Source organism: Symphalangus syndactylus, chromosome 14, assembly GCF_028878055.3.
Source record: "Symphalangus syndactylus isolate Jambi chromosome 14, NHGRI_mSymSyn1-v2.1_pri, whole genome shotgun sequence".
NCBI classification, from domain to species: Eukaryota; Metazoa; Chordata; class Mammalia; order Primates; family Hylobatidae; genus Symphalangus; species Symphalangus syndactylus.
In genome coordinates this window covers 114,385,085-114,413,080 of record NC_072436.2, presented here as the reverse complement: position 1 = coordinate 114,413,080, position 27,996 = coordinate 114,385,085, and the positions used below count along the sequence as shown (strand labels likewise).

General features: G+C 50.6%; 1 protein-coding gene across 6 annotated transcripts in view; it reads right to left on the bottom strand.

Moving 5' to 3' along the window:
• The window catches only part of CDIP1 (cell death inducing p53 target 1), a 37,011-nt gene extending 9,015 nt beyond the window's left edge, over positions 1-27,996 (bottom strand). Inside the window, exons 1-2 of one of the 6 annotated variants that reach the window (XM_055242911.2) lie at positions 27,692-27,936; positions 18,971-19,241 (exon numbers count right to left, since the gene is read on the bottom strand). The gene's annotated coding sequence lies outside the window, so the exon portion shown is untranslated. Of the gene's footprint in view, positions 1-18,592; positions 18,849-18,885; positions 19,242-27,691 lie in introns of those variants that run through there. The other 5 variants (XM_063618332.1, XM_063618328.1, XM_055242910.2 and 2 more) reach the window with 5 other exon arrangements.

The following is a 27,996-nucleotide window of genomic DNA, read 5'->3' as shown; positions in this document are numbered from 1 at the left end:
TTTTTTTTTGAGACGGAGTCTTGCTCTGTCGCCCAGGCTGGAGTGCAGTGGCGCCATCTCGGCTCACTACAAGCTCCGCCTCCCGGGTTCACGTCATTCTTTTGCCTCAGCCTCTCTGAGTAGCTGGGACTACAGGCGCCCACCACCACGCCCGGCTAATTTTTTGTATTTTTAGTAGAGACGGGGTTTCACCGTGGTCTCGATCTCCTGACCTCGTGATCCGCCCGCCTCGGCCTCCCAAAGTGCTGGGATTACAAGCGTGAGCCACCGCGCCCGGCCTAATTTTTGTATTTTTAATAGATATGGGGTTTCACCATGCTGACCAGGATTGTCTCAATCTCTTGACCTCATGATCTGCCCGCCTCGGCTTCCCAAAGTGCTGGGATTACAGGTGTGAGCCACCGCGCCTGACCGACAAGTGGTAGTTTCTTAAGGGTTAGCTGCATAGGAATTGGAAGCCTTAACAATGATTTTTTTCTAATGTGTTACATAGAAGTCATTGGTGTACCTTGCATTTGGAATGGGTCTTTTACACAGACATGATTTCTTAACATCATGTGTGGGTCACCTGAAAATACTGGTTCCTGTAATGCAGATCTACCAATGCTGACACATCTCATTGAACAATATATATTTTTTAAAATCACATTGCTGGTGTCACCACCAATGTCATCATTAAAGTCACTAAATATTGTTATGCTAATCATCATTTGAAAGCTTGAATTTCATCACTGGCAACAAAGCACTAACAAATACAGAAACAGCAACATATACAAAAATAAAAGGTCAGTTGTTTCCCTTGAAGTAGCAAGTTCACTATGCTCATTTTCAAGAAAGCATATGCTAAATATCCAAATGTGAATAACCACAGTGTGTGCCAGTTGTTCTTCAAGTGAAGATGGAGTCCATGAAAAGGGCAGCTAGTTCAGCCCACACTTCAAATGAATGCACGTGTGCTTTTCCTCACGACAGCATCAAACTCCATTTGACATACTTCATGTGTGAAAAGATGTGGACTCATGGGTAAGGACTTAATAAAGGTGATTTTACTGCTTTTTCTGATGCAACACTGGCATGTGTGTGTGTACTGTGTGTGTGGTGGTGAAGACTCAATTACAACAAGACCAGCACAGTGTGGTGCCCGTCTTGAGTCAGTGCAGGCCCCGCAGCTTCTTTCCCCACTGCTCCTACACCATCAATGTGAAAGCCATCACAAACAAAGAGGCACGGTGACAAATCATGGCCGTGTTATTATTAAAACACTTCTGATCCTCAGCCTCCCGAGTGGTCTCAGGAAGCCCCCAGGAGACTGCAGATCACATTTCAAGAACTGCTGTGCTAGAGGAACCCCCACTAGGAGTTAAGGGGTGCGTATCAGCCAAGTGCAGGGCTGGGACAGGGCTTCACAACCAGAAGGATCAAGAGTGGCCTGCAAGTCTTGGAATCGCTCCTGGGGAGACCCTGAGTTTGTTGTTCTGGCAAGGCCCCACCCCAGGGATGTGCTTGCCACCCCGTGGAAGGCTTTAAATGAAGCAAGCGGTCAAGAACATGGGCTCTGGGCCAGGTGTGGTGGCTCAGGCCTGTAATTCCAGCACTCTGGGAGGCCGAGACAGGAGGATTACTTGAGCCCAGGAGTTCGAAACCAGCCTGGGCGACATGGCAAGACGTCATCAATATTTAAAAAAAAAAGCGGGGGTGGCCCTGCATCAGGTTAGTTCAAACCCAGACCCACCACTTTCCAGCTGAGCGAGCTGAGCCTCCGTTTCTTCCTCTGTAAACAGAGACGATCATGTACCTCTCAGGGTGACAGTGAGGTTGAAGAGAGACAGTGTGTGTGAAATGCCTGCAGCAGGAACGCTGGGCCTAGCACACAAGGACGCTAAATAAATGGAACCTGCTATTATTATGCTTTATTAGGCAACTTCCAACAGGGAGGAAAACAACAGGTACTGACGCCTCTGCCATGGGGTGGCTTCTGATTCCCAATGAGGGATCCGGGTGCACGTTCACTAATATGACGACAAGGGGATGCCTCTACAGGATTCTGGAGGGACTTGCAATCAAAACCCTGCCCTAAGCTCAGCTCAGCAGCGTTCCCTCACAGCACAGCTCAGCTGGGCCACCTGCTCCACGGGAACCCGAGACAATCCTTTGAGAAGGCAGAGACACTAGCAGTCCTCCAAGGGCCATCTCTCCTGGTGGGCTGTGGAAATGCCAGGGGCCTGCCTGGGAGTGCCCAAGGTTGGCAATGCCCCTGGAAGGATGCTCCACCGAAAGACCCTGGTGGCAGGGGCTCTGCAGCAGCCGCTGCCCAGACACATTTCTCAGGGCTTGGCTGGCTTGGCGCTGCATCCCCAGGAGGTGCTTACCCACGTGGCAGCCATGGCATCGGGACGCCAGCTGGCCTCAGAGGGGCTTCTCTGTCCCCAGAAGGCAGGTCCCAGGCACCCAGCCAGGAACAGTGCTTTCTGCTTTGCTGGGAAAACTGAAAGGCCGCTTTCTGCCTCGCCTGCAGCTTCCATGTGCTGAATAAAGGCGGCGCCCACTGCTCCACGAGGGGTAGAGCTGAGGTAAAAGACAAACACTCTCTGTGCTTCTTGGGTCTGAAAAGAGAATGGCAAGGCCCAAACCAGGTCTGGAGGAAAAGGCCAAAGCAAGAAGCGAGCCAGAAGCAAGCAGGAGCTGATGTGGGCCTCAGGGAAGATGCTCTCAGTCCAGACAGCAGCACCCTGCAGGGACAGGGCAGCGGGAAAAGGAGAGCACAGAATCCCCACCAAGGGTGCAGGCCTGAAGGGGACCCTTCCAGGGAGGCTTGGCCCACACTGGGCTTTTCCATCCTGTGACATCTCCATCCAACACACAGATTAGTTCAAACCCACCTTGGAAGGCGGTGTGAGAATTAAGTGAGGCATGGATATAAAAACTTACTGAACCACTGCAACAGGCCATGCAGCGTGAGGGTCATTGGGAGGGGGACTGTTACTTGCAAGGGATGGCCGCTGACTCCCTGCACAGTACCACGTAGCTGTTCCGCCTTTTCTCCCAAGCACCCCAGGGCTGGGCTGAAGCACAGTCTGTGAGGTGACCACGTAACAGAGGCCCTCTAAGGGGAGGGCGGGGGATGGTGCTTCCTTCTGATAGTTACTCAGCACATCCTCCGTGCCAGATACAGGCTGGGGATTAAAGACATGTCCCTGGCTGGGCGCAGTGGCTCACACCTGTAATCCCAGCACTTTGGGAGGCTGAGGAGGGCGGATTATGAGGTCCAGAGATCGAGACCATCCTGGCCAACATGGTGAAACCCCATCTCTACTAAAAATACAAAAATTAGCTGGGCGTGGTGGCACGTGCCTGTAATCCCAGCTGCTTGGGAGGCTGACGTAGGAGAATCGCTTGAACCCGGGAGGCGGAGGTTGCAGTGAGCCAAGATCGCGCCACTGCACTCTAACCTGGCGACAGAGCGAGACTCCATCTCAAAGGAAAAAAACAAAAAACAAAAAAAGACACATCCCTGCCTTCCAGAAGCTTACAGTCAAGTGAAGAGGACGAGCATTAAATAATCACCCCCCTCGCCAAAAAACCACAAACACAATTACATCTGTGACCAGTGGTGTCGAGAAAGTCCAGGGCACAATAGAAGGACAGCAAGATCGCCGTTCTGGAGCTCTAACACCATCTCTTCAAGCAAGCCTGGGAGGAGGTGGCGGAAGAGTTAATGAGACCAGCAGGCAAAGGGAGGCATGGGGACAGCAGAGGGAACAGTGAGTACACAAGGCCTAAGGAAGGAGGGCTGTGCCCCTGAGGGTGGCCAGATGGCAGCCTGGGGCCCTCACAGCGACCCGGCCACAGGGGTTGTTCCACAGCTCAAATACCCCAGATCTCTAGGACAAGGATGACAAGGCCAGCTGGGCAGTGTCCCAGGCCATTCTCCTCAGGCTTTAGGCTTCTCCAGGAGACCTCCGGCACCATTCAGCCTTGTTGCACTGTGGCACTTGGGAACAAAGACAGTGGCCTTCTTTGCTTGACTGTCAATAGAATATTGGGAGAGCACAGGTCTCCCTGGGACCCTGCCTCGCCGCTGATGGTCTGCAGCCCTAAATTCCTCAACCTCTCTGAGCCTCAGTTTTCCCATGTGGAAAATGAGGTTCTTGGAAGGTTGAACAAAACCCCACATGTAAATGTCCAGGCTGTATTGCTGAAGACACCTTCCATGAATGACTACGCAGATAACACCACCCATACAGAGCTGTGCTGTATTCCTCCACATCATACTGCAAAGGAAGAAGGCAGAAAAACAAGATCTCAAACAGCAATGTTCCGCCTAATGAAGTACAGAATGGAGACTGCCAGCTGCACCCAAATCCACTCTCTCCCCCATTCTTGAATACAGACCTCCACTTTCACTCAGGGCAAGTCTATCAACCAAGAGGGTCCCTGAGCTTTCTTAGAGTGACAAAGCTCTGGCTGATGAGCTGTAAGCAGAAGTGTCCAGACCATAAGAAGGCACTCAGGGCAAGCCGACTCAGCCCAGAGCCAGGCCCTTCATCTTTCCTGCCTTCCTCCCATCTGCCACCTGGAAGATGGATGCCATGGCTCCAGTAGCTGTGCTTCACCATCAGGGCCTTGGGATGGAGGCCAGTGCCTAGGACAGCCATGGGACACTACACAAGCAACAACTGACCACCTCCCACATCTTCCACATGAGTAATAAAACTTGTTTTACTGGTTAATTATTGGTAAATTCATTTCAGGTTAAGTATTAACAAGTGTCATTACAAATATACAGCATAGACAGGTGCAGTGGCTCACACCTGTAATCCCAGCACTTTGGAGGCCAAGGTGGGAGGATTGCTTAAAGCTAGGCGTTCAAGACCACCCTGGGCAACATAACAAGATCCCATCTCTACAAAAAAAAAAAAAAAAAATTAGCCAGGTATGGTGATAGATGCCTGTGGTCCCAGCTACTTGGGAGGCTGAGGCGGGAGGATTGTTCTAGCCCAGGGATTCTAGGCTACAATGAGCTACGTCACGCCAATGCACTCTAGCCTGGGTGACAGAGTGAGACTCTATCCCCCCTCCACCACAAAAATATATGTCTACAGTTCCTTAGGCCTGAAGGAACACAAGTTCTCTTCAAGTGATCCATGATCAAAAGGATCATGGCTTTCTTTAGGTCACACGACACAGCCACAGCCAGTACAGAGGCCAAGGCATGGGGAATACTCCCTGGCGGGAAGGCTGGAGCAGATGCTTCCGTAGTTAAAACAGGCCCCGAGAGAAGTGCAGCTGGTTGCCTTGGAGCGAGGACACATTCTTCTGCAACTCCAGCGCTCATTTCAGCATGACCACTGGCTCAAGGAGGAGCTGAGGAGGACAATGGCGTGCAGTGAACGTTAATAGAGTGTGCACTGTTTGGATGCAGGTGCCCAGCACAGGGACACAAAGGAAGTGCTCCAAGTGAGGAGGTGCTCAAAAGGGAGCCCCTGCTGTGAGACTGCTCCTGGGCCCCAAATCCTCTCCACTCCTCTCTCTACCATGCCCTACCCAAACCTGGGGCTAATCCAGCCACCCCAGTCCATGTGGGACCAGGCCAGGATTCCCTGTGGCCTTTCAGCAGCTGACCAGAGGGATCTTATTCCCAACGCTGGGTCATGAGCAGGAAAGAGGAGGCCCTCCACAAAGGTCCACTCGGTTGCGGAGTAGCCTCTAGTGAGGCTGAGCCCTCCCAAGACTAAGGGAGGTTGCCAATGTGTCCCCTTCTCTGGGACCGTTGTCCTCGACTGCCAAGTTCTAGCACAGGCAGGCCTGGGAAATCCTGAACATGGCCCATTTCCCATTGTCCTGATGGAGGCAGGACGAGACAGTCCCTCCCTCAGATAACATCTCGGGTGGCTATGAACCATTTATTTACTTTTACACTTGAACATGGGTGTATCTGATGCCTTGGGAATTCTAAACACTTCAAAACAAGCTCAACTTAAGTCACAGAAAGGACCAGAAAACAGATCTGGTTTTCCCATCTGCTGGCTCTCCTCCCACCCAACCCTACATGCTCCTCCTCTATCATGATGAGTCTCAGCGGAGATAAGACACCAGCCTGGCCAGGCACAGTGGATCATGCCTGTAATTACGGCACTTTGGGAGGCAGAGGTGGGCGGATCACGAGGTCAGAAGTTCAAGACCAGGCTGGCCAACATGGTAAAACTCTGTCTGTACTAAAAATACACAAATTAGCTGGGCATGACGGCGTGCGCCTGTAATCCCAGCTACTTGGGAGGCTGAGGCAGGAGAATTACTTGAACCAGGGAGGCGGAGGTTGCAGTGAGCCGAGCTCACACCATCGCACTCCAGCCCAGGCAACAGTCTGAGACTCTGTTTCAAAATATAAAAAGTAGCCAGGCACGGTGACTCACACGTGTAATCCCAGCACTTTGGGAGGCCAAGGCAGGCAGATCACAGGTCAGGAGATTGAGGCCATCCTGGCTAACATGGTGAAACCCTGTCTCTACTAAAAATACAAAAAAATTAGCCAGGCATGGTGGCGGGCGCCTGTAGTCCCAGCTACTCAGGAGGCTGAGGCAGGAGAACGGCGCAAACCCAGGAGGCGGAGCTTGCAGTGAGCTGAGATCGCGCCATGCACTCCAGCCTGGGCAACAGAGCGAGACTCCATCTCAAAAAAAAAAAAAAAAAAGGATAAATAAAAATAAAATAAAAAAGGTATCAGCCCAACCCCATGGCCCTAAACACCACTGCGCCCTCCAACAGAAGCACGAGCCCTGTGTCGCAGGCAGAGCTGCAGGGGCAGAATCTTGCACGAGTGGGACACAGCTATCAGGCCCCACGCCCACCACCCTGCCCTGCCACCTGACTCTCCAGTCTCAGATTTTTTTTCATCTGTGATATGGCGGTAGGAGCAGCCCCTTATCAAGAATTGTGATGAGGCACGGGAGAGGCCATGGGTGAAGAGCACACCACTCGGCCTGCCATAGGAGCCTGAGAGAGGAAGTACAAAAGAAAAAAGAAGACACTGTTGCTTTTTTTTTTTTTTTTAGACGGAGTCTTGCACTGTCACCCAGGCTGGAGTGCAGTGGTGGGATCTCAGCTCACTGCAAGCTCCGCCTCCTGGGTTCACACCATTCTCCTGCCTCAGCCTCCCAAGTAGCTGGGACTACAGGCGCCCGCCACCACACCTGGCTAATTTTTTGTATTTTTAGTAGAGACGGGGTTTCACCGTGTTAGCCAGGGTGGTCTCGATCTCATGATCTCGTGATCCACCTGCCTCGGCCTCCCAAAGTGCTGCGATTACAGGCATGTGCCACCACGCCCAGTGACACTGTTGCTCTTAAGCAGAAGCAAAATCAAAAGGCAGAGAGGACTCAAAGAATGCTTCTAAACCTAAAAGTACTAAGGCCTCTAGGAACTAGGATGATGACAATTACTATGCAATGTATATCATGCTGAATTTTAGTCAAACCTCCTGGCAAACCACTCTCACTTGCTGACACTCCGTCCACGGCACGGGGCCACAGCATAGTGGATTGGTACAACTTTTTTGGACAGCCTTGCTACCTGTACACTCTTACGGACTCAATTCCACTTCAAGGTATTCGTTCTAGAGGTAAATGGATGTGTGAACACAGATTCGCAAAGATGTTTATATGCACCACTGTCTTGATGTTCAAGAAAATGCATGTGATTAGCTATATAATGTAACTGCATTCAGCCCCCCAAAAATGATACAGTTTTGTTTTTGTTTTTTGAGATGGAGTCTCCCTCTTGTTGCCCAGGCTGGAATGCAATGGTGCAGTCTCGGCTCACTGCAACCTCTGCCTCCCGGGTTCAAGTAATTCTCCTGCCTCAGCCTCCTGAATAACAAGGATTACACATACCCAGCACTACGCCTGGCTAATTTTTGTATTTTAGTAGAGATGGGGATTCACCATGTTGGCCAGGCTGGTGTCGAACTCCTGACCTCAGGTGATTTTGCCCACCTTGGCCTCCCAAAGTGCTGGGATTACAAGCATGAGCCACTGTGCCCAGCCAATGATATAGATTTTTATTGACATAGAAAAATGGTTTTGATATAGCAGTGAGTGAAGAATAAAAAAGCAGTAACACGGTGTGATTCTTCTTTAGATGTATTTACATACATAACACATTTTTTTGTCTTTGTTTTTTCCTTTTTGTGGAGAACAGGGTCTCGATATATTGCCCAGGCAGGTCTCGAACTTCTGAGCTCAAGCTATCCTCCCGCCTCTGCCTCTCTAAGAGCTGGGATTACAGGCATGAGCCACTGCACTCAGCCATACCACATATTAACAGTTTTTCTGGGCAGTAAGAGTTTAGGGGATTTGTTTATATGTAAGTACACATACAGAAACTTTCTACTGATGTGGAGTTTCTAGTTTTTTAACGGTAGGCAGCACCTTTACATGACTCCTTCCTCAAAATGCTCATTGTCAGACACAGTGGCTCACGCCTATAATCCCAGCTACTTGGGGGGCTGAAGAGGGAGGAACACTCAACCCAGGAGGTGGAGGCTGCAGTAAGCCATGATTGCACCACTGCACTCTAGCATGGACAACAGTGGGGAACCCTGTCTCAAAAAAAAAAAAAAAAAAAAAAAAAAAGGCTGGCTGCGATGGCTCACACCTGTAATCCTAGCACTTTGGGAGGCTGAGAGGCGGGCAGATCACCTGAGGTCAGGAGTTTAAGACCAGCCTGGCCAACACGGTGAAACTCCATCTCTACTAAAAATACAAAAATTAGCCAGGCACGGTGGCGCATGCCTGTAATTCCAGCTACTTGGGAGGCTGAGGCAAGAAAATTACTTGAACCCAGGAGGCAGAGGTTGCAGTAAGCTGAGATCGCATCATTGTACTCCAGCCTGGGTGACAAGAGCGAAACTCCATCTCAAAAAAATACATATACTCCTCTTCAATCCAGAAACACACCTCAGACTATAATCTGATTTCACCTACAGGAGAAAATGCTCTGCAGAGCAAGCCAGAGGCCTGGACTGGTTAGCGGCCTCCTCTCCGAAGCCAGCCCCTTATGGCCGTAGGTCTCCCATGAGTTTGGTCAAATGAGTCAGTTCTGCCAGATCACCTCGCGGTACTCCAGGCAAATGGAAAGTTTAGATCTGTAAAGTTGGAATGTAAAGACCTCAAAGTCGTGCTAGCCTAGGAGACCCTGCCAGGAGACCCAGCAGGAGGTCACCTGACCAAGGAGGGCTGGTAAGAAAGTCCCCACTGGATGCATAATAAAAACGAGAGTGATGGAGCCCATGCTGAGGACACAGCCCTGGCCTCCCAACTCGCCCAGTGATCTCGTCAGGACTCTGAACTACCTCCCAGGCAGAACGCTGCTCAAGAGCTTGTTCTTGCATGTTCTCCTGCTGGCAGAGAAAATGAAGGAAGCAGAGACAAGAGGGGAAATGCAGGGCAAAAGGAAAGAAACACACACAGCTCAACCACAAGTGAATAAACAAGTCATCTGCACCTGTCCCACAGGCAGGGCTTGGTAACTACAAGGCTAATTTTAGAAACAGCATGAACTTAAAGAACCATCACTTAAGCGCTCAAAATGGAGCCCTTAAAAAAAAATCCTTCCGTCTGCCTGTACTGAGCAGACACAAAATGGACAGTCTTGGGTTGACTCTATTCAACCAGCTGTCTGTTGGGTGAGATGAAGACACACCATTGCAATCTACAAAAAAGCACCAGGCCGTTAAGTGCAGTCAAGACATGTGGCCACTCACGGCCACCCAGGTGGAAGAGTCTTAATTCAGACACAAATGTCTCCTGGCCCTCCTTAGCCGGGGAGCTGGGCTCTGCCCGCGGCCAGGCCTTGCCTGAGTCCCCCTATTGCGTGGGTCGGGGTGGAATGTGGAAAAGCAAACCTCTAGGCTTTCTTCCTCCAAATGTGTCAGTCACCATACATACCTGTACACAAAAGCTCCTCCTCCAGCAATTTTCCCTCAGAACAGTGAGGAGAGTGGCTCACCCCTGCGACATTTAGATCTCTCATGTTACAGGGCATTCTTTCAATTATTTTGAAGACATTTCTGCTGGGTGAAGAAAGCGCTCTAGGAACTGAGAGTGGGAATCTCATTTGTATTTTACACTACATTAAATGCAACAGTATATAGCATACAGAAATTTAACTGAGTTTCTATCACTCTTAGTTGACATCTGACCCTAAGAATTCACTTATACCGGTTGGTTGTGAAACAAACTGAATTAGTAGTTTACACTGCATTATATGAAATAGTACATAGGCTGGGTGCGGTGGCTTACGCCTGTAATCCCAGCACTTTGGGCGGCTGAGGCGGGCAGATCACTTGAGGTCGGGAGTTCGAAACCAGCCTGGCCAACATGGAGAAACCCCATTTCTACTAAAAATACAAAATTAGCCGGGTATAGTGGCACATGCCTGTAATCCCAGCTACTCGGGAGGCTGAGGCAGGAGAATCGCTTGAACCCAGGAGGTGGAGGTTGTGGTGAGCCGAGATTGCGCCGGTACACTCCAGCCTGGGTGACAGAGCATGACTCCATCTCAAAAACAAAACAAAACAGAAATAGTATATAGTAGGCCAGGCACTGTGGCTCAGGACTGTAATCTCAGCACTTTGGGAAGTCAAGGCAGGAGGATCGCTTGAGACCAGGAGTTCAAAGCTGCAGTGAACTATGAGTGCGCCACTGAACTCCACCTGGGCAACAAAGCAAGACTCTGCCTCAAAAAAAAAAAAAAAAGAAAGAAAGAAAGAAATAGTATACAGAAGTTTATTAGGTTGGTACAAAAGTAACTGCAGTTTTTGCCTAAGTTCCTGTAACTCTAAGTCAACATCTGGCCCTGAGTTCACTCATGCTGGCTGGGACAGAAGACTTATTCCAGAAGCTTGGGAAAACAGGAGCTCACGTCATGATTGGGATTGCCATATGCATGGCCATGTATATATTTCTCTATGACTCAAACATCAGAGACCAGGCTGGAGTGCAGTGGCATGATCTCGGCTCACTGCAACCTCCACCTCCCAGGTTCACACAATTCTCGTGCCTCAGCCTCCCAAGTAGCTGGGACTACAGGCGCCTGCCACCACGCCCGGCTAGTTTTTTGTATTTTTAGTAGAGATGGGGTTTCACGTGTTAGCCACGATGGTCTCGATCTCCTGACCTCATGATCCGCCTACCTCGGCCTCCCAAAGTGCTGGGATTACAGGTGTGAGCCACTGTGCCCAGCCTTTTTTTTTGTATTTTTAGAGACGGGGTTTCGCCATGTTCGCCATGGTCTCAAACTCCTGGCCTCAAGTGATCCTTCTGCCTCAGCCTCCCAAAGTGCTAGGATTACAGGCGTGAGTGTCTGCGCCTGGCCAGAGAACACCTTTTGGAAGCTGAAAGGCCATCAGAGATGACTGAATCCAAGTCTAAACTGCCATTCATTTCTGTCTTAAATGTTTACTAAGCACCCATGTGCTTAGTAAGCCCTGTGAAGTGCTGGAGATGATGGTGGGCGAACAAGTGGTGGCACAGACTAGGGAGCGGTCTCCAAGGAGAGAAGTGGCTGCCCCAGGCACCCCAGCTGCCTGGAGATGACAGAGCCAAGACAGGACCTCAGCTGTCCTGACTCTCTCCTTCCACATCACTGTCAGCCCTGTTTCTTTTCTCAGACATTCTCCAGAAACGGTTTTCAAAATACACTTGAGTGGGATCTCACACTCCCAATAAAGTGCTTCACACGGTGCAGCTCACAGTGCAATTCCATCACATGCATTCCGTTTACATAGATTTCATGGTACCCAGGACAAAAAGCTGAAGCGGCGCTGCCCAGTCCCCTGCTTTCCCTGGGGAGGGAAATGGGACACAGAACATGCTGTTTCCTCAGGCCCCACTGGGCCTCTGGCAGGGGGAGTGCCTCTGAGCTAATAGGCAATTCAAGGACTTTAGAGGACACTTTGACTAATGAGGTCTTTGCTCTGCTAGTTGACTTTAGAACCTAACCCACTGAATGTGTACTGAAGAATTCAACACAGCATGCAAAACAGCACCCCCAACACTCAGGGAACGACAGAGCACATGCAGACCCCGGTCCCTGCGTCTTGGCTCTTAGGAAGATGAGACGGCTGAACTGCAGGCATGGTGTATCATTTTATCCATCCAATAAGTATGGACCACACACTATGTGTGAGGCATTTCCTAGGCACTGAAGATGGCAGATCAACGTCTGTCTTAATGGCAGTCACCTTCAGTGGGGGGTTGAGGGCATAAAATACAGAAATAAAACATCGGGCCTGGCACAGAACAAACCGTGGCACCGAAGGAGGAAGAACAAGGGGTTGCCGCAAGGCTGCAGTTCTCACCAGGGACAGCTCCACTGAGCAGGGAACACTCCCTGTATTGGAGGATGGGTGAGCCAGGTCCTCTGGCCACAGCAGGATGCCCACTTTTACCCTGAAAAGCCAAGAGGCTTGCAGAGAGCTTGGGAAATCATGTCGCCCCGCGATTCTCCATTTTCTGCACTCACCTGCCGTGCTAATCCAGTCCTCCAAAGTTCTGACATCAAGTAGGTGGCTCCTAGAGCTGGGGAGCCTGAGAGCACTCGGCCACCACCTCCAGCAGGTATAGTTCCTTTTTGGCCAATTTTACTGGGGCCACAGAGAAATGTGTCATGGTGTGGCCGCTCTCCCTGCAAAGCAGCTAAACACACACCACAGAACCTGAGCTTGACCATGCTGGGGACAGAAACGAAGGCCTGAGGTCAGGTGACACAAAATGCCTGGGGAATCTGAGACCTGAGAAGCGCGCACTTGAGGCCTTCTCCCCTGAACAGGGCAGGACTCTTCAGGTTCAAGGATGAGGCCGTTTCACTCAGCAAAGCCATCACCATCCAAGTTCCTCTCTCTTTTGTTTAAGTGACTACCTGTTTGAAAAGACTCATCAGACTCTCCATGGAGGTCACTCACCTCATGGTCCCTGCCCTCAGGGAGCTGCAGATGCACCTGGCAAGACAAGTGACACTTGAGAAGAACTTATTTTTTTTTCTTTTTTTTCCTTTTTTTTTTTTTTTGGTGAGACGGAGATTTACTCTTGTTGCCCAGGCTGGAGTGCAATGGCACAATCTCGGCTCACCACATCCTCCGCCTCCCAGGTTCAAGCGATTCTCCTGCCTCAGCCTCCCGAGTAGCTGGGATTACAGGCATGTGTCACCACGCCCAGCTAATTTTGTATTTTTAGTAGAGATGGGGTTTCACCGTGTTGCCCAGGCTGATCTCGAACTCCTGACCTCAGGTAATCCGCCCGCCTCGGCCTCCCAAAGTGCTGGGATTACAGGCGTGAGCCACTGCGCCCGGCTGAGAAGAACTTATAAAAAAATACACAGGCAAGGCCAGCAGGAGCTGTCACCTCTGTGACAGCAGGTGCTCCAGGAGAGAAAAGGTGAGGCCTGTCAGGGGCTTCACAGCCCTGCAGGGAGGTGGGCAGGGAATTCTGGGTCTAGGGCAATAGAGTCATTCATAACATGCAGAATTAGAAAGTTGTGATCAGGGCCATCTCCCAGTCAGACCCATAGCTCCTGGAGGGCAGGGTCAGGCCTTGGGGCCAGTTTCTCCAAGGTACCAGGCAGCCTGTGAAACATGGGTGAGTGGGTGGATGGGCTGCAGCTTGGCTGCTGCTCCAGGCAGGAACTCTGCTCTCCAGCCAGGGGACCCTTCTGTTCACTTCACTCCCATTGCCAAACTGGATGGCTGAGAGGTGCTCCAGACCTTTCTCATCCCCTTAAACCATGACCAGTCAGCAAGTCCTACTAACTCCATGGTTCAAAGGCCCTCAGATCCACTATCTCATCTAACAGTCAAGGGTGACAGGGAAGAGTCTAGACTTGGATCTACCACGACCCTACCGGATCTTAACTCACACTCCTCCAAACTATCTCATCCCCCCACTCTTCCCAAGCCCACCCCTGTACTCTTTCCCTGGCCTCCAAACACGCCCATACCCCACTTCCCTGCAAACCTGGGCCTTCCTGAGGATTCCGCTGCCAGGGGATTCTCTGTCCCTTGTCTTATCTCCCCTCAAGAATCCTGGGACTCTCCCACTTGTATTGTTGGGCCCTGCTTGGCGCCTGGTCCATATGCGTTGAAGAAATGAGTGCACAGGTTTGGGGTTAACCTAAGTGGACCTCCTGTGCCATTCTTTTTTGTTTGTTTGGAACAGTCTCACTCTGTTGCCCAGGCTGGAGTCCAGTGGTGCGATCTCGGCTCGCTGCAACCCCCAACCCCCGAGTTCAAGCAATTATCCTGCCTCAGCCTCCTGAGTAGCTGGGATTACAGGCACCTGCCACCACGCCTGGTTAATTTTTGTATTTTTAGTAGAGGCGGGGTTTCACCATGTAGGCCAGGCTGGTCTCGAACTCCTGACCTCAAATGATCCACCCACCTCAGCCTCCCAAAGTGCTGGGATTACAGGCATAAGCCACGGCGCCCAGCCCCTCCTGTGCGATTCTTAACCCAAAGGCCCAGGTTGAGAACACAGCCGCAGCTGAGACGGACTCCACTGCCTCCTTAGGAAAGTACTTACGTTCATAGCCAAATATCCAGACAGGAAAAAACACCATTTCTTGAATTCCAGTCAACTCCATGATGCAGTGATCACAATGGGGCTGGGAGAGCCCACGTCTCCCTCAGCTGCTCTCCCGCCACCCCTGCTATTTCAGGGCCAGCCACGGGCCCTTCTCTGCCATTATTTGGCAACCACGTGCAAGTCACTTAGACACTCTGGCTGCTGCCTCAGCTGGCCAAGTCCCACTGTGCTGCCACCTCCCTGGCTGACAGGTGAGAACGCATGTTCGCAGGGCGGTACGCTGCAAAGAACCCTATTTCCTCCTGCTTCCCCAGCCTGTCAGGCCACTGTTTGCATGGTTTTTTTTTTTTTTTTTTTTTTTTTGGTTTTTGTTTGTTTGGTTTTTTGAGATAGAGTCTTGCTCTGTCACCCAGGCTGGAGTGCAGTGGCACAATCTCGGCTCACTGCAACCTCCATCTGCCAGGTTCAAGTGATTCTCCTGCCTCAGCCTCCGGAGTAGCTGGGATTACAGCCACGCACCACCAGGCCCAGCTAATTCTGTATTTTTAGTAGAGACGGGGTTTCTCCATGTTGGTCAGGCTGGTCTCATACTCCCAACCTCAGGTGATCCGCCCCTGTCGGCCTCCCAAAGTGCTGGGATTACAGGCGTGAGCCACAGCACCCGGCCTGCATGTTAATCAGAATTGTGACAACCGAGCTCGCTTTCTTCCTGAAGTAATATGGGTTGAAATTCTCCCTAAACCCTCCCAAGGCAACTCTCGCACCCTTCTCTACCTGCTTCCATCTGTCTTGGCCTCTTTTCCTTCTTGGGGGGAAAACCCAGACACTGGGACTAGATATAAGTTCAGACTTAATTAGCATTGATTGAACAATTACATCTCAAGAAGACCCTCAGTGTTTACTGAACCCCCGTTACACCTCCTTGCAGTAAGAATCGATGGTACTGGATCACTCAATATACAGACCAAGCCAGGTCTCACCCACAAATCAGGAGCACTGAAAAGGTGACAAGAAATGTTTTCTGGAAAAATGATCCAGTATTACCAAAAATGCATCACAACTGCTTTCAAGGAAAGAATCAGAATGCTGCTGGACCCCCTCACCCTGCACTGCAGGCTTTGTATTGGTTTTGCTTTGTCCACTGTCAGGGGCCCTTCATCTCTTCAGCACTAACAGCAGATGCAGGCCTTCCTGTGGCCTGGGTGTTGCTCTTCACCTATCACAGATGCAGCCAGCAAGGCCTGTCTGTCACACAGCTTCAACGGGACAGAGAGGTCTCCATGTCTAGGCAGCCCTGGTCCCAGGACACCACCACTGTCACCGGACCACTGCCTGATGACTCACAGAGTAGGAGAAGTGGTGACCAGGGCCATCAGGCCCACGGGTTCAGGAGCTGCCAGACCAGTGTCTCCCAGAGTGGACAGCCCTCTGGGCATGGGGAGATTCTGGCCCAGGCACTAGGCGCCCCCACCTCTGCTGCACTGTATTGCAAGGCAGCCTCTACCACCTCCCACAGAGACTGTGGCTGGGAGACTCCTGACTAGGCAGAGACAGAAACAGAAACTTTTTGTGGGATCCTAGAAAGGGGCACATTTCCATTTTGAGTAATCTATTTCCAAGTCCCCTCGTGGGGGAAAGGGAACCTCCTGTCACCACTGCCAGCCTGGCTCGCTCTCTCCATCCTCCCCATGGAGCACCAAGGTCCTCTGCAGAGCTCTCCCTGCCTGCCACCTTCTCACCAGCACTGCCTCCACCTACAGGACAGTGACATGCTATAAAATGCCACAACTTTAACTGCCACATTTCCCTGTGTCCCCCTATGAGTAAAAACATGTCCTTGCCCTTGGAACCATGTTCCTCAAAGTGGAGACAAATTTTCACAGGGCCTATCTTTTCCCTCCCACTCAGGCAACTGAGTAGGGTGAAGGGCTGGCGTTTGTGGCTAAGGAACAAAAGTACCTGGGCCCAAGGGTCTCAAAGCCATGGCCTCTAGTCCATCAACACCATGAGCTCAATTGCACTACATACCCCAGTTCTCCTAGACCTTAGAAAACACACACTGAACTGGTAGGTTCAACCTGGACAAGCTTACAGTGTAAAGAGCCGACACGGAGCTGCAAGCTGATGACTAGCTTCAATTACTGCCAACGTGATCTGCTGGGGCAAGCTGGCCTTTGGGACGCATTCCGTTAGCTCCTTCTCAAAACAATTTTGTTCCCTGAAGTATTACTTTACATCACACAGTCAATGTTCTGCTCTTATGGTGAATCTAGAACCATGGCTGGCTGCTCTTAAATCCTTGTAAGAAGTTGGGCACGGTAGCTCCTGCCTGTAATCCCAGCACTTTGGGAGGGTCAGGCGAGAGGATCGCTTGAGCCCAGGAGTTAGAGACCACCTGGGCAAAATAATGACACGCCATCTCTACAAAAAAAAAAAAAAAAAAAAAAAATTAGCTGGGCATGGTGGCGCATGCCTGTAGTTCCAGTTACTCAGGAGGATCGCTGGAGCCCAGGAGTTCAAGGCTGCAGTAAACGTGACGGCACCGCTGCACTCCAGCCTGAGCCACAGAGCAAGACCCTGGCTCTAAATAAATAAATGAACCCTTGTAAGAGAACCTGTAAAGCTCTTCCCCGGTTCTCCCATCCTGTGGAAAACCTCCAAACTCCTTCAAATTCTCAAGGGTGAGAGATGGATTTCTAAATACCCAGGGCTTCCATTAAGTTAAAAACCATTAAGAAGATAAAAAAGTCAAACCCAATAAACAACAATTCTAAGACTCTAATTAATGATATGCATGCTTATTTGGGAGGGAAAGGCACTGATATCTGCAACTTGATTTGACACAAAAAACAAGAGGGACTGCTGGTTGGACAGATATGTGATGAAATACAATAAAGTGTTAACTCTACATTCTAGGTGGTGGTCTGTGGGTGTTCACTGTAAAATTCCTTCAACTTTTGTATGTTTCACGTTTTTCATAACTGAATGTGTAGAGGGGGAGTCTTCTGAGACTGGCAAGTGACTGGGCATAACCTTTCCGATTAAGGGCAGAGGGCAAGGCAGAGCTGGCACACCTCCCTCCACCCAGTTCTACCTAGATCGGCCCCAAGGGAAGCAGCAAAGAACCCAGGAGAGCAGTCACTTGCCCAGGCACCGCCCTGCCCAGCATCAGGCCCCAGAATACAGAAGAAACTGGCAGAAACGCTATGGAACGTCCCTGCCCCGGGCCCACCATCCTTCTTAATGGGACAGGTTCTCAGCCACAGCTGCGCCCGGGAATGATCTGGGGAGCCTACTAAATGCAGATTCCCGGGCCGCGCGACGGAACTACAGTATCGCAACACCTCGGGTGGGCCCCAGGAATCTGCCCGTTTCCCAAGAGCCCCAGGTGGTTCTGACGCAGAAGATCTTGAGCCCACCTTTGGAGGAACTCACAGCGGCTCGCCCCACCTCACCTAACACCTGTTGAGAAGCCCCCCAAGGAACTCGCTAAGCCAAAGTCCTCGAAGACGCGACTCCTAGCCCAAAGCTAGGCCAGGCCGTCGCCATCTCCGCCGGTGATGTGCGGCCGAGCGCCACATCCCGACTCCACACGTCGGCGAGCCGGGCGCGGGTGCAGGACGCTGCTGGGCTCCCGGACTGCCAAGGTCACCCGCGGGGCTGGGCATGGGCTGCCTTGGGCTCGGCAGGGGCTGGCTTGGGCTCGGCAGGGGCTGGCTTGGCCACGGGGCTCCTCCTCGACCCTCTTTCCTTGAGAAAACAACTCCCGCCCCTCCCCTCCCCGTCTCGCCCTGCAAGACGGAGATGGCAATTTCCACAACCTTCCCTGACGGAAAAGCGTGCGGGCGAGCAGGCTGCCATTCCGGGCGCACAACCCCGCGGCACACAGAGGGGCGCCCGCCCGGGCCCCGCCACCGCAGCGGCTTCGACATCCCCAGGGCCGCGCTAGGTCTCGGCAGCGCCCTGAGGGGAGGACGGGCCCCGCCATGCCGCCCCAACCGCCGGCCCCGCTTTACCTCCAGAAGCCCGGTGCCCGAGGCCGGCCGAACGCGGAGACGGGCCCGGGTCCGGACAGGCGCCGGCAGGACAAGACCCTCAGCCCCGCGGGGCTTTTCACGCACACGAACGCCCCCCCACCCACCGCCCGCCCCACGGCCCAGAGGCTTCTAGGACTTGTAGTCCGCCCGGTCGCCCCCCCCACCCACAGCGCGTTCTGAGAGGCTGGGGACTACGGTGCCCGGCATGCACCGCCCAGGCGCCGCGGGCGGGGGCGGGGAGGGGGCGCCACGGTCCGAGGTCACGCCCCGACCTGAGGGGAGCCGGCGTCCAGACCCTTCCCCTGGGGAGGAGGGCTCCCGCGAGAGGCCGTCTCCGAATGCGTCCAGGCGACTCACCGTCTTCGCAGCCCTGGGGCAGCGGCCGCAACAGCACGACCGAACGCCTCAGCAGCTGGCGGTCGCACTTCTGTCACAAGGAGGCGGGTAGACTTTGGACCAGGGCCGAGGCCCGGGACGTCACGGCGGGGGCGGGGCCTCGGGAGGCACGTGATGCGCCGTGGTGACGTCAGTGGGAGCGGAGGCGATTTGGCCTGGAGCTGGGGCTGTGCACGTGGGATGCTCGGGGCCTGTTTGCCCAATGGGGCCTGTTTGCCCAATGTATACGAGGCTGGAGAATAGGGAAAGAACCCTCCCTGTGAGCGCCTCCTCTTCACTCATGCAAGCAACAGGGCAGGGCATCTTCCTCCAGGGCTGCATTGTTTCCTTTATGCGACTAATATTTATTGAGTTTGGGAGGTGCATTACATAAAACCTTGAACCACGCGGTCACTGTCCCTGCGCTTGAAACTGCCTTTGCAAAAATTGCAACAGAAAATTACGACAGTGAAAGAGAGCTGACCTAACCCACTCCATCTTGCTTCTAACCTCCAGGTTGTCCTTGTTCATTCCTAGGCATAGGCGGAACTAACTTTGGGAGCAACTTAGTTTATAGTTTAATATTGAAACAAAGATAGTAACAGCCCTTTCCCAAAACAAACCCCCTTCTTGCCTGAGAACCAGGCTTCCTTTGTAAGACTAACACGTTAGCTACAAGATTAGAAATTATGGTCTAGAGCCCAGCTCAGTGGCTCACGCCTGTAATCCCAGCACTTTGGAAGGCTGACGCAGGTGGATCACTTGAGGTCAGGAGTTAGAGACCAGCCTGGCCAACATGGTGAAACCCTGTCTCTATTTAAAAATACAAAAATTAGCCGGGTATGGTGGCACGCACCTGTAATCCCAACTACTAGGGAGACTGAAGCCCAAGAATTGCTTGAACCCGGGAGACGGAGGTTGCAGTGAGCTGAGATTATGCCTCTGCACTCCAGCCTGAGCGACACACTGAGACTCCATCTCAAAAAAATAAATTACGCTTTAGGAGTCATGCACCCAGAGGCCACAAGATTCTAAACCTCGCCAGTTGATCCTAGGGATAATATCACTATTGTAAAACCTAGGATTGGTACTCTTAGGTGTTTTTCTGACCCTGCAGTCTGATGCACCAGCCAAGGCCACCTAGACCTGTAATCTGACTCAACCAGTTCTTGCATCCTTCAACACCCTGTGATTTCATCTCCCACCCCACCAACCAGCACTCCCTACTCCTTGGCAGTTTATCTACCAAATTACTCTTTAAAAACTCTAGGCTCTGAATTTTCAGGGAGACTGATTGGAGTAATGAAACTTTGGTCTCCCATTCAGCCAGCTCTGTGTGGATTAAACTCTTTCTCTATTGCAGTTCCCCTGTCTTGATACATTGGCTCTATCAGGGCAGCCAAGAAGAAGAACCCACTGAGTGGCTACTTGCTCAGGTACTTCCTTTGTTACAGACAGTATACAAAGAAACCACAAAATGCCCAGGACCGTGAAGGAGAGGAAGGGATGCCCTAACAGAGTTCCGGGATGGTGCCTCTAAACAGGGAGGTTAGAAAAGGCCTCTCAGAGCACGGTGGCTCACGCTTGTAATCCCAGCACTTTGGGAGGCCGAGGCGGGCAGATCACGAGGTCAGGAGATCGAGACCACGGTGAAACCCCGTCTCTACTAAAAATACAAAAAAATTAGCCGGGCGTGGTGGCGGGTGCCTGTAGTCCCAGCTACTCAGAGAGGCTGAGGCAGAAGAATGGCGTGAACCCGGGAGGGGGAGCTTGCAGTGAGCTGAGATCGCGCCACTGCACTCCAGCCTGGGTGACAGAGCGACACTCCGTCTCAAAAAAAAAAAAAAAAAAAAAAGAAAAGGCCTCTCAGAGGAGGCGATGCTGAGGTAGGGGCATGAAATTGAAAAGACATTCTGTTCTGGAAGGGCATTCCAGAGAGAGGGATTGCCTTTGGTGAGTCAGCAAGGTGAGGATGTCAGTGGGGCAGGCTGGATCCAAGTCATGTTGAGATTTGTAGGTCATTTTAAGAACTCTGGCCAGGCGTGGTGGCTCATGCCTGTAATCCCAGCACTTTGGTAGGCTGAGGCAGGTGGATCACTTGAGGTCAGGAGTTCGACACCAGCCTGGACAAGATAGTGAAACCCCGTCTCTACTAAAAATACAGAAACTAGCCAGGCATACACACCTGTAATCCCAGCTATTTGGGAGGCTGAGGCAGGAGAATCGCTTGAACCTAGGAGGCAGAGGTTGCAGTGAGCCAAGATCACACCACTGCTCTCCAGCCTGAGAGAGCAAGACTCTCTCAAAATAAAATAAAACTGTGGATTCTTCTTTCTTTTTTTTGAGATAGGAGTTTGATCTGGCACCCAGGCTGGAGTACAGTGGCATGATCGTAGCTCACTGTGACTGAACTCCTAGGCTCAAGCAGTCCTCCCGCCTCAGCCTCCCAAGTAGCTGGGACTACAGGCATAAGTCACCATACCTGGCTGGAGTTTGGATTTTATTTCAAGTGGAATTTGAAGCCCTTGAAGAGTTTTAAGCAGTAGAGTTACAATCAATCTTCATTATTTACGGATTTTGTGTTTGCAAATTTGCCTACTCACTAACATTTATTTCTAATCCCAAAATCAATACTTGTGGTGCTTTCTCATTCATTCGTGGACATAACGATCCTGCACATTCTCCACTGAGGTCAAATAAGGCAACACTGGCCTGTCATGGTGGCACTTGCCTTCTGTCCCAGCAACTCAGGAGGCTGAGGTGGGAGGACCCCTTCAGCCCAGCAGGTAGAGGCTGCTGTGAGCTGGGATTGTGCCACTGTACTCCAGCCTGGGCAACAGAGCAGGACCCTGTCTCTAAAAATAATAGGGCAGCGCTGCCTGCAGGTCTCCTTTTTGGTCTATTTAGTGTCATGTTTTTCTCATTTTTACGCTTTTCGTTGGTGATTCTGCTGTTTAAAATGGCCCTTAGTGTTGTGCAGAAGTGCTTTCCTTTTTTTTTTTTTTTTTTTTTGAGACAGAGTCTTGCTCTGTCGCCCAGGCTGGAGTGCAGTGGCGCGATCTCGGCTCACTGCAGGCTCTGCCTCCCGGGTTCACGCCATTCTCCTGCCTCAGCCTCCCGAGTAGCTGGGACTACAGGCGCCCGCCACCACACCCGGCTAATTTTTTGTATTTTTTTTTTTAGTAGAGATGGGGTTTCACCATGTTAGCCAGGATGGTCTCGATCTCCTGACCTCGTAATCCACCCGCCTTGGCCTCCCAAAGTGCTGGGATTACAGGCGTGAGCCACCGCGCCTGGCCCCTGTGCTGAAGTGCTGTCTAGCATTCCTAAGTGCAAGAAGGTGGTGATTTGCCTTATAGAGAAAACAGCTGTGCTCAGTTAGCTTGGTGCCGGCAATTGAGTTCAATTGCACTGAATCAACAATATATATTAACTAAGTTGCCTTTAACCAGAAACACCCATAAAACAAGGTAATGTATTGATTGGTTGACAAAAATGTTGTGTCCACAGGCTCACAGGAACCTAGGTTGTTCCCCCAGAAGCAATGGTTCAGTATTTGCTTAATTCAGTGTTTGTGGCAACTTATATGATTCGATTGACATTTCACAGGATCATCTGACTACGGTGTGGAGAATGGTTTAGACGAAGAGAGGCAAATAGAAGGCTGGGCGACCAGCACATATGTAACCAGAAATTTCCAGGCTGGGCCCTGTGGCTCACACCTGTAAAACCAACATTTTGGGACGTTGAGTTCAAGAGTTTGAGACTAGCCTGAGCAACATAGTGAGTCTCCCATCTCTACAGAAAAATTTATAAAATTAAAAAATTAGCCAGCTGTGGTGGCTCACGCCCATAGTCCCACCTACTCGGGAGGCTGAGGCAGGAGGATCACTTGAGCCCAGGAGTTTGAGACTGCAGTGAGCAAGAATTGTGCCACTGCGTTCCAGCTTGAGCAACAGAGTTAGACTCAGTCTCTAAAAAAAAAATAAAAATTTAAAAATAAAAATTTCCCAGTAACCACATTAAAAGTATAGAAAGACACAGGTGAAATTAATTTTAGTAATAAATTTAACTCAATATATGCAAAATATTGTTTTAGTAGTCAACATAAAAAAGTATCAGCCGGGCGCAGTGGCTCATGCCTGTAATCCCAGCACTTTGGGAGGCCGAGGTGGGCAGATCACCTGAGGCCAGGAGTTCAAGACCAGCCTGGCCAATATAGTGAAACCCTGTCTCTACTAAAAATACAAAAAATTAGCTTGACATGGTGGCAGGCGCCTGTAATCCCAGCTACTCGGGAGGCTGAGGCAGGAGAATAGCTTGAACCGGGAGGCGGAGGTTGCCATGAGCCAAGATCACGCCATTGCACTCCAGCCTGGCCGACGAGCAAAACTTTGTCTCAAAAAAAAAATTATCAATGATATATTTTACTCTTTTTTTCACACTGTTTTTGAAATGCAATGTGTACTTTATATTTACAGGACATCTCAATTTGGAGCAGTCACATTTCAGGGGCTCAATAGCCACATATGGCTTGTGGCTACTGTTTTGGACAGCACAGATCTAGAATATTTATTCATTTACTCATTTGACCAAGCAAGGTCCTGTTCTAGGCCTGGAAATACACAAAATGGAATAAAGCCCAATCTCTGTCCTCAAAGCGCACACAGTCCAGCACGGGAGACTAATATAATAGCTTATGTTCAAGATGTCAAAACAGAGTGCTTTGAGAGTTCAGGAGAGGGAGTGCCCGAACAAGGAAGGCTTCAGAGAGGAGGACATTTAAGTTGGGACTTGAAGGATGTGTAGGATTCCCCAGGTGAAAGAAGTGGGGAAGGGTACTCCAAGTAGTGAGAGCTGCTAATGCAAAGTTGCAGAGAAATGAAACGCAGTGTGTGGGGAAATGCAAGCAGTTCTGTACGGCTGGATGGTAGGATATGAAAGAGGAGGGCAGAGGGTGAGGAAAGATGAGGGCTTTATAGACCAATCTGTGGAATTTAGACTGTATTCTATCGGGTAGGTAGTGGGTGATGTAATGTTGAGAATTTTGGGCTGAGTGATATGACTGCATTCATGTTTTATTTTAATTAATTTATTTATTTATATTAAAATAGAGACAGAGTCTCACTAGGTTGCCAGACTGGTCTTGAACTCCTAGGCTCGAGTGATCCTCTCACCTTGGCCACCCAAAATGCTGGGATTACAGGCATGAGCCACCATACCTAGCCATGATCCGTGTTTTATTTATTTATGTTTGTTTTTATTTTTATTTAAATTTTATTTTATTTTGGGACAGAGATTACAGTGGCGCGATCTTGGCTCCTTGTAGCCTCTGCCTCTTGGCAAGCGATTCTTCTGCCTCAGCCTCCCAAGTAGCTGGAATTACAGGCACGTACCATCACAACTGGCTACTTTTTGTATTTTTAGTAGAGACAGGGTTTCACCACGTTGGCCAGGCTGGTCTCGAACTCCTGACTTCAAGTGATCCTCCCACCTAGGCCTCCTAAAGTGCTGGGATTACAGGTGTGAGCCACCACACCCAGCCGGGATTCATGTTTTAGACAAATCATTCTGAAAGTGTGGAGGGGGTGCAAATTTGAGGCAGGAGGACCCACTGGGAAGGGAAGGGGCTCTAGGATGGATCCAGAGGAAGGACCTGTGGAAACTAAGAAGAGGGTCATAGAGGGGATAGGGGCTAGGGCAGGCAAAAGGGTGGTCCCAAGTGTCCCATGCAGTAAAAGTCAAGTAGAACAGTCAACGTGAACCTTACCATGCTAGGTACTGGATGAAAACTTGCTGATCTCTGGAGCCCACTGAGTAGTGGAGGGTTTGAGAGCCAGTGAGAGCCAGAAATGCAGTGAGCTGGAAATGGGTTCAAGTCTTAGGCCACACCACTTCACAGCCCTCTCCAAAATATTTCATTTTTCTGGCTGGATGCAATGGCTCACTCCTGTAATCCAAGAACTTTGGGAGGCCAAGGCAGGCAGATCACTTGAGCACAGGGGTTTGAGACCAACCTGGACAACATGGCAAAACCCGGTATCTACAAAAAATACAAAAATATTAGCTGGGTGTGGTGCATGTGCCTGTGGTCCCAGCTACTCCAGAGACTGAGGTGGGAGGATCGCTTAAGACCGGGAGGCTGGAGTTGCAGTGAGTCTGGTGATCATGCCGCTGCACTCCAGCCTGGGTGACAGAGCCCGACCCTGTCTGAAAAATAGGTATATTTAATTTTTCTAACTACCAAATGAGGGTAAACCTAATACCAATTTCATGGGGCTGTTGCGAGGATGGGATGGCTTAATGCATTTAGGTCACTGCTCATAGTGCCTGGCACACAGCCAGCCCTCAGACCAATGGCAGCTGGTATTATTTGTTAGCCTCTAAGTGCTCTGGGCCTCAGCTCCCTCACCTACAAAAATGAAATTGTCATCTCCCACCTGCTGTTGATGGGAACTGGGGACTAGATGAGACGATTGAAGTGTATGTGCAAACATGAAGGCGGTGTTCCTCGAAAGGTTGAACATAGAGCCACTATGTGACCCAGCAGTCCCACTCCTAGGATTGCATCTGAGATAAATGAAAACACACAGCCACATAAAAACCTATAGTACACAAATATGCATAGCAGGTATTCATATCATAGCATGGATGTTTATATTCATAATAGCCAAAAAGTCAAAACAACTAACAAAGGTTCTCCATGACCAGACATTAGTTGGGTGCTCCTCTGAATCCTCTCCCCAACCAGACCTCAACTTTTGGACTTCTGTATCGGTCTTTGCATCACCCAGTTGTTTGTTTAGGAACAGGGTCTGTTCTGTCACCCAGGCTGGAGTGTAGTGGTGTGATCATAGCTCACTACAGCTTCAAGCTCCTGAACTCAAGTGATCCTCCTATCTCAGCCTCCCAAGTAGCTGGGGACTACAGGTGCATGCAACCATAACCAGCTATATATATTTTTTAATTTGCTTGTTGCCCAAGCTGATTTCAATTTCCTGAGCTCAAGTGATCCTCGTGCCCTGGCCTCCCAAAGTGCTGGGATTACAGGTGGGAGCTGCTGCACCCAGCCAAGCCGGGTTTCAACAAGAATTCTGTTAAATCGATTTAGCCAGAATCACCCCTGCGTATCTGACCAAATTTCACAACCCCCATCATCCTCCAGGTGATATTTGATCACCCTGACCTGCCTTCAGCAAGACTCTTGTTAAGACTCAATTTAGCAAAGAATTACCCTCCTCTCCTAGTAACTTTCCATCCACCAACAGCACCCACCTCCCACTCCTTGGCTATCTCTATTTTCACTTGTTGTATTCGGAGTTGAGCCTCTTTCTGTACTGAGGTCTCTTTTCCCCTATTGCCGTAGTCCTGAATAAAATTTGTTTTTACAGCTTTAACTACTGTCCAGCTCTGGTTTTCTTTTTCTCTTTTTCTTTCATTTTTTTGAGACAGAATCTCGCTCTGTTGCCCAGGCTGGAGTGCAATGGCGCGATCTCAGCTCACCACAACTTCTGCCTCCCAGGTTCAAGTGATTCTCCTGCCTCAGCCTCCCGAGTAGCTGGGACTACAGGCGCACAACACCATTCCCGGATAATTTTTGTATTTTTAGTAGAGACGGGGTTTCACCATGTTGGCCAGGCTGATCTCAAACTCCTGACCTCATGATCTGCCCACCTTGGCCTCCCAAAGTGCTGGGATTACAGGAATGAGCCACCATGCCTAGCCTCTTTCTTTCTTTCTTTCTTTTTTTTTGAGACGGAATCTGGCTCTGTCGCCCTGGCTGGAGTGCAGTGGCGCAATCTTGGCTCACTGCAAGCTCTGCCTCCCGGGTTCACTCCATTCTCCTGCCTCAGCCTCCCGAGTAGTTAGGACTATAGGCGCCCGCCACTACACCCGGCTAATTTTTTGTGTTTTTAGTAGAGATGGGGTTTCACCATGTTAGCCAGGATGGTCTTGATCTCCTGACCTCGTGATCTGCCTGCCTTGGCCTCCCAAAGTGCTGGGGTTACAGGCGTGAGCCACTGCGCCCGGCCTTTTTTTTTTTTTTTTCTTTTAAGACACAGGGTCTCACTGTGTTGCCCAGGCTGGAGTGCTGTGGCGTGATCATGGCTCACTGCAGCCTCGACCTTCCAAGCTCAAGCGATCCTCCTGCCTCAGCCTCCTGAGGAGCTAGGACTACAGGCATGTGCCATTATGCCCAGCTATTTATTTGTTATTTTTGTACAGACAGGGTCTCACCACGTGGCCCAGGCTGGCCTGAAACTCCTGGGCTCAAGCAGTCCTCCCATCTTAGCCTCCTAAAGTGCTGAGATTACAGGCATAAGCCACCACACCCAACAGCTCTGGTTTTCTTTGATACAACCAAATGTTCAACTGATGAATTGATAAACAACATGTGATCTCCATACAATGGAATATTCATTCCATAAAAAGGAATGAAGCACTGATGCATGCTACAACGTAGATGAACCTTGAGAACACTCTGAGTGAAAGAAGCCATCCATTTCTCTCTTTTTTTGTCTTTTTTCCTTTTTGTGGAGAATAGGGTCTCGATATATTGCCCTGGCAGGTCTGTAATTCCTGGGGTCAAGCTATCCTCCTGCCGCTGCCTTCCTAAGAGCTGGGATTACAGGCATGAGCCACCGCCCCCAGTGAAAGAAGCCCTTCCTAAGTGAAAGAAGCCAGTCACAGAAGACCACTTACTGTTTTTTTCTTTTGAGACAGCGTCTCGCTCTGTCGCCCAGGCTGGAGTGCAGTGGTGTGATCTTGGCTTACTGGAACCTCCACATCCCAGGTTCAAGCAGTTTTCCTGCTTAAGCCTCCCAAGTAGCTGGATTTACAGGTGTGCCCGCCAACACACCCAGCTAATTTTTGTATTTACGGTAGACATGGGGTTTCACCTTGTTGGCTAGGCTAGTGTCAAACTCCTCACCTCAAGTGATCCACCCACCTTGGCCTCCCAAAGTGCTGAGATTACAGATGTGAGCCACTGCGCACGGCCCACTTAT